The sequence below is a fragment of the Thunnus maccoyii genome, chromosome 2 (genome assembly GCF_910596095.1).
Source record: "Thunnus maccoyii chromosome 2, fThuMac1.1, whole genome shotgun sequence".
NCBI lineage: Eukaryota > Metazoa > Chordata > Actinopteri > Scombriformes > Scombridae > Thunnus > Thunnus maccoyii.
In genome coordinates, this window is record NC_056534.1 from 3803652 (window position 1) to 3811208 (window position 7557).

Sequence of the window (7557 nt, forward strand, 5' to 3'; positions counted from 1 at the left end):
AGGGGCTGTAATTATACGTACTTCACATAGTTGTAGGATAGTTAAAGGACAGCACCAATAGAAAAAGAGTGATGCCCGCACACTTACTCCAAAGCCACAGTTATTATTAAAAGTTTTAAAAAATAAATTAAAAATGCTAAGATGATAACATGCTAAAGTAGGTTTATCTGTCTTTTGAGTATCAAATATTCACTGTCTCTAGGCTTGAAAAGCTCTGAACAATTTGTAGCTATTGACAGTTTGGAGTTACAATGACTTCAAATGTCAACCCAGAGTCCAAAAATGTCAGAATGTGCCAATATATCCAAACCATATAAACTTCTCAAACCATTCCCACAGCATAACCCATTTCTCTGCTATTAAATATAGTATGTTAAACACACTCATACTCTCATATACTGCTTCCTTGTCATGCTGTCGCCTCCTCATAGAGCCCTGTTGGGTACCCATGGTGTGTATGGATAACATCAAGATCTCTAGATGACAGGATTTAAAAAAATAATGGCAACCATGGCCAGTCTGGACTTCCATACCGTTTAATGTGACTTGATAAATTATTCTTAAAAAATCATTTTAAATTTTTGCAAGGTGTCAGGAGATTCCATTAAAGGCCTAAAAGTTGCATAATTTGAGTTCTAATTTGCACTTGAGCTTGTTGCTACCTTCCTCTTTAGAGTTAAAGCAAAGTGAAAATCTTTTACCTTCTTTGCTGGAGAAAGATGTCTGATGGAAGCTGTTCACTCTGTTTTCTTCTGTGTTAGGAGAAACAGTGTTACAGTGAACACAATAAAGAGGAGGGGGCTTTTTTATAGAAGAGAGGTTGACCGTGGCCAAACGCTCAGAGAGACACCATGCCCTTATTTGAACATATTTTTCAAATATTAGAAAGAAGGAAGAAGACAAGAGAGACATTCTGCAGTTTGATTTAGGAAGTTAAATGACAGAAAAACCTCAATACTCACTAACAGTAAACAGCTACCACCATGTCTTTTCTTTACAAAGTTATAATGGCTAACGTTCTACATGCAAACAGTTACCTACTTACACAACCAGCAGAAATGAAGCAACATTAGCATTCATTTGGAGTCCAATATTCACTCTCATTTTAGCTCTAATTTAGTCTCCATGAAGGCACGTTGCATTCACCAAAGAAAGAAAAAACTGGAGGCCTCATCTTGTAATTATGAAAAGATCTGATAGTTACGAGAAAATATCCGGATCTTGTAATTATGAGACAAGGTTAAGGTGGTTATCAATCATTGCCGTTTGAGAAGTCAGAGGCATGACAATAATCAACTCATGACACCAAGAGTGACACAATTAACTCAATCCTAAACCCTGCTGCAACTGGCCCTGTGCCTTTTTTCATCAGTAAAATTAATAACGTCCAATCTGTTATTTCACCTCCTGCCTACAACCCCCCCATCCTCCTTCCTTGTTCTGCTGTCCTTAGCACGTTTGAGCCTGTGTCCCTTGCTCATATTAAAGACATAGTCTCACACACTAAGCCAACTACTTGTCACCTGGATATTCTCCCATCATGTTTGTTAAAAGAAGTATTTGACATTGTTGGTGCTACAATATCACTCATCCTAAACAGTAGTCTAGCAACTGGTTCTGTTCTCTCCTGCCTTAAACATGCGGTAGTACATCCCATTATTAAAAATCCCAACCTCGATGCAACCATTCTAGATCATTTCCAGCCTATTTCAAAGCTGCCATTCTTATTGAAAGTCATGAAAAAATGTCTACTCGCAGCTCTTGTTGTTTTTAGAAAACAATAATATCATGGAGAAATGTCAGTCAGGTTTCAGGGCCCGTCACAGCACAGAGTCCGCTTTGCTTAAAGCCTCCAAAGATCTGCTGTTGTCCCTTGTCTCTGGTAAATGTGCCATTCTGATTCTTCTTGACCTTAGCTCAGCCTTTGATCAAGTTGACCATACTATTCTCCTGCACCGTATTGAGCACCAGGTCGGTATTCAGGGTAGCACCCTCCAGTGGTTCGCCTCCTACCTAGCAGATAGATAATTCTCTGTCAAAACTGAAAACCTCTCCTCCTCGTCTGCTCCCATCACCTGTGGAGAACCTCAAGGCTCCATTTTAGGGCCCATTTTATTCACCTTATACATGCTCCCTTTAGGCTTTATCTTCAATCTAACATTGCTACGCAGATGACACTCAGCTATACCTCCCATTAGAACCTGGTGATAACAATAATAACACAGTTAGGTCCCTCCTTGACTGCGTCCAGGATGTAAAAAATTGGATGGCACAAAACTGTCTTCAGTTAAATGATAGTAAGACAGAAGTGGTTTTATTTGGTCCCTCCAACTCTACTGGGGGTATAGCCAATCACTTAGGGCCCTTGGTCCCTAACCTTCATACCCATGCCAGAAATCTTGGTGTCATTTTCAATCCAGCTGTAAAATTTGACAAACAATTGAGCTCTGTTGTCGAAGGTTGTTTTTTCCAGCTAAGATACATCGCCAGACTTAAACAGCTCCTCTCATTTCATGACATGAAGACTGTCACAAATGCTTTGATTTCCTCTTGACTGGATTGCTGCAATGCTCTTTATTTGGGTATTAGCCAGTCATCCTTGTCTCGCTTACAGCTGGTGCAGAATGCTGCTGCAAGGCTACTAACTGGTACTGTGAAGAGAGACAGCATCACACCTGTACTGGTGTCTCTGCATTGGCTACCAGTCAAGTATAGGACTGAGTTTAAGGTCCTTTTATTTGTTTTTGAAGCTTTACATGGCCTGTTGCCACAGTATTTCTCTGAGCTCCTCTTCCCCCTCTCCAACCCCAGATCTCTCAGATCCTCAGACCAGCTGCTCCTGGCTGTCTCTCGATCAAGACTAAGGGGTAAGGGCGACCAGTTTACCTTTCGAAATTAAGTGTTCCCCTTCTGTAGATACTTTTAAGGCTAAACTTAAAAGCCACATGTTCTCTCAGGCCTAATGTGGATGGTAGAATTAGTATGTCAACATTGCACAGGCATCTGAAGGCCTTGGGATCATTCAGGTTGTGCAATGTGCTTCTGTAGTTCTCCACCAACTCCTGAGACTTTGTCTGTCTGCTGTTTTGATGCTGCAGGCAGGTAGTGAACAGTTGGTTTGTCAGAGCTTGTTTGCTGAAAACAGCTGCCTGCTGCTGCTTGAAAAGGTTTGAACCACACAGTAAATGTGGCTTAAAATTAAGACTATGAGCTATAAGGGGCTAAAAAACCCTGCAGAGTTGGTGATAATGCTGCAGGTTTACATAAATACACAAAATAAGACAGTAGGTGGTAATAATGTGAACACATTTTATTGTACTTAAATGTTTTTTTGCCTACTTGCATATATATGGTCAAAGTAACTTTATTTTTTTGACACTTTATGTTGTTTACTGCAGCTGACTTCTCAGAACTGATCTCAGAAAAGTCTTTCAAAGAACTTGTGCTGTTTGTTGAGGAAATGTTTTGTATCTCAGTAAAACCAAACTGCCTGTTCATCCTGACATGCATATTGAACTTGGTGATATAGAAATACAGAAGGAAGTGCAGGTCAGTTTACTCCCTTCTACACTTCTGCTGTGAAATGGAGGGTAAATGAGGTAGAAAGAGCAGAGAGATGTAGTTCAAAGCACAAACATTATGTAGTTTTACAGAATTTATGTCATTAATGGTGCAGGGGCATTGGATCATATAAAAGTCAAATCAACCAAAGAATACAATACACTTTGAATGTACAGACACGTGACAAATTAAAGGAAAACTGGTACAGGTCTGAATACTTGACCCCTACAGTGAGGGGATTTGGTGGCTCTGTTATGCTTTGGGGGGCATTTTGCTGGCATGATTTGGGTCCACTTGTCCTCTTAGAGCAAAGAGTCACTGCAAATCAATGCAAAGTTGTTCTGAGTGATCAGCTTTATCCTATGATGAAACATTTCTATCCTGATGGGAGTGGTCTCTTCCAGGATGACAATGCCCTCATCCATAGGGCACAAGGGGTCACTGAATGGTTTGATGAGTATGAAAATGATGTGAATCATATGCTATGGCCGTCACAGTAATGACTATGAGTTATTATTGAGTTATTATGAGTTATTGAGTCTTGCCCAAACTCTACCTGCTTGTAATCATGTATTTTTTTCTCCAGTTTCTTTGTCACCTTGCACCAGGATTGCATTTGTTCCTCTACTCACCAACATTTTAAAAAATACTTGGTCACATATGTGTCCTTGCTTGTTTGCTTTTTGCAATTGTGATTTCACCCAGTTGAGATTAGATAATAATCACATGAAAAGAATATTTTGAGGGGGGAAATATTGGTATAATTTTTCTGTTTCTGATTCTGTCACTTGTTTTCAGACTGGATTGTCCCCAGTGTGGTTTACAAAAAAGACCATTTTCTACCTGTTCAATATCAATTTAACATACAGAAGCTAACTTCATATTAGAGATATTGGAAACTCCCTTTTGGAAACCAAACAGTTCAAAATAATTTTAAAGTTTGAAAAAGTTTTTCACACCTAAAGACCGGGTTCAAATTTTTTCAAGTGTGTCTTAAAACAACAGTCAGGAGCCCAAATGAACAGTGAAACCTGTTTTTCTTGCTGTAATCATTCCTCCTGTTCATACTGACCATTAGAAGATCCCTTCATAATGCACTTACAATGGAAGTGATGGGGGACAAAATCCACAGTCCTCCTTCTGTGCAAAAATGTATTTAAAAGTTGATCTGAAGCTAATATGAAGCTTCAGCGTCCAAATGAGTCAAATCAAGTAGATATCTTTCAACGTTACAGTCTTTTCAGTGCCAAAGTTCCTCTTTTTGTTACTATACTTCCACCGCAGCTCATCAGGGAAACACTGTCCGAGGAAACACAAAGAGGGAATTTGATGCTAAAAAAGACTGTAAATGTGTCAGATATCCACTTGATATGATTAACTCAGACTGCTGAAGCCTCATATAAGCTTCACATCAACTTTTAAACACATTTTTGAACTAAATGACTGTGTGGACACAAAATTGTGAACCTATCCTTTAAGGCCACAACCAACAAAGTTTTTCCCAACCTAATCAATCTACAGATATACTTTTGTTTGAAAATGTACTGGTTGTCAAGCGAATAGGCTAACGTAAATTGCAGGTTAGTATTAACTGACTCTCTGATGGCCGTGATCTTTGGAGAATACCTCAATGTTAGTATATTAGGGCACTGCAAGGATGAATTGTGCAACATTTTAAAACCAGAGTCAGACTCATGACAGCTGAGTTATGGCCCTTTAAATTTATCATGTTGCACAAGGCCGCTCTGTGAGGAGGAAACACCTGCATCTTTACTATTATTTTCCCTTTTGTAGCCTCTGCCATGCCCTCGTCTGCCCTCGCCCCCTCGGCTGCCACTGTTTGCCTCAGTCACCCTGACCACTTCCGTCTTGATGAGGCTGTATGAATGAGGTGGATGGCAAGTTGTGGCTGGGGCCAAGTTATGGATGATTTGAAAAACAAAACCGTGCAACTTCATTATTGCTGGAGCAGCTCCTGCACTGTTGTCTGTTACAACGGAATATATTATTCAGACCAACTGACCCTAAGTGACCCCTGTATCTCCCAAGTCGCTCAAGGGATCCACGTAGATCATCCTCAGGTATGAGTCCACCACGGGGCTTGAATACATCAGAAAACACAACAGCATAATTATTCCAATTCAGAATCTGATTTATGCTTTCGAGGATGTTAAAACAACTTGATTCACTCGTACATCTTTTATCACATGGGGAAGCAGGAACATAGAAAAGCAGCAAATCCTGCTTTTTATCTTTGCGGTTGTGAGGTGTTAAAGGTGTTAAAGCGCTGTAGAGTACGATACTCTGAATGATCAGCTCTTTTGTCCTTAACTGCCCCAGAGCACCAACTATGAACATCAGCCCAGGTCTTAACTGTTCTTGGACACTTATCCAGAACATCAGGCCATTGCACACGTCCTCTAGGACACTGCCTCAAAACATTGCGCCATCTAAGAACTGTGGCTGCAACCATCCTCTTGCTGGTATACACCTCACAATCTACAATCTTCTTCCTCACTTGGTCACCATCGTCAGTGACTTTACTGATATCATACATTTTGGTGTCACTGTTGTATGGGATGCTTACAGCCAGACTAAACATGGGGAAGTTTCTGTGAAAGGAAACAGACACACAAAATGTTAACCAGGTGTCCATTTAAAACTGCGCATCAATGAAGTATAGAAAGTTAGATGTCACCTCAGTCCCTTTAGGATTTTGCAGAGTTCTTTGTGATTATTGTGATTATTATGGCCAAATTTGCTTGATTTTGCAGCAGCTTTTTGAAAAAATTGCAATACAATTTGTAATGATTTTTGTGATTTTTTAGCGGTAAAATGGTGAAAATTAGAAAAAATTGCAAGCAAATTACAATAAATTTTTACTATTACTACCAATGAAGAGTCATATGTAATCACTGACTTCCATAAAGGCATGGTGTATATCACAGAAACAATTATATTTCAGTGCTTATTTTTAAATTTATTCTCCGAACATGAGAACCATGGGCTCAGAGTTATATAAAAGAAAATACTGTATTTGAGTTGCCTTCATTGTGCATTCATCACGCTGTGATGACATAAGTTACCACGACACAATTGGTCTAAATCAAACAGTCTGTTGATTTGGCCATTTCATGTGGAAAAGTTGCAATAATTTAGCAAAATGGCAAGCTTTCTTGACTTTGCATTAATTATTGCGAACACAAAATTACAATTTCCTGGAGGGACTGATTACCACTCAGACATAACTTAATTCAGATGTTTTTCATTGTTGCCCAGTCATCTGACTCTGTGACCATAATGTCTTAGACAGTTGGATGAAGAGAAAGTCCCGTTGGGGACATAAACAATTGTTTGAAAAAGGAAAATTAAGTCTTCGAAGCATTTCCACGTACTCAGATCCTTTACTTAAGTAAAAGTGCTGATACAGCAATGTAAAAATATTCCATTACAAGTAAAATTCCTGCATGAAAATCCTACTTAAGTACATAAGTATTATGAGCTTGATGTAGTTTAAGTATTGCAGTAAAAGTACATAAATACAGTATAGGAACTGTAGTTCTTATTATACAATCACCCAATCCTAGAAGACCAAAAGTAATTGGACAGTTCCATATGTGTAAATTTAGTCTTCATATTAAACATTTGGTGTCAAATCTTTTGCAGTTGACGGGCGTCATGCAAGAAACACTCGAACGAACAGATTTGTTCGTAAGAGGCACATACAAGTAATTTAAGAAATTTTGTGGCATTCATCAAATTTCTTGTACTTAAAGGACCAGTGTGTAGGATTTAGTGGCATCTAGCGGTAACAACTGAATACTCCCTTATGGTGGCCGCAAAACTCGCAAAAACCACGAAAGCCAATGTTCGGTTTGTCTGCAGAAACATGGCAGTGCAACATGGCTCATTCTAAGGTGACGAAAACACAACGGGTCTTATTTTCAGGTGATTATACACTAATTACAAAGTACTTATCAATATTATATTCCATTT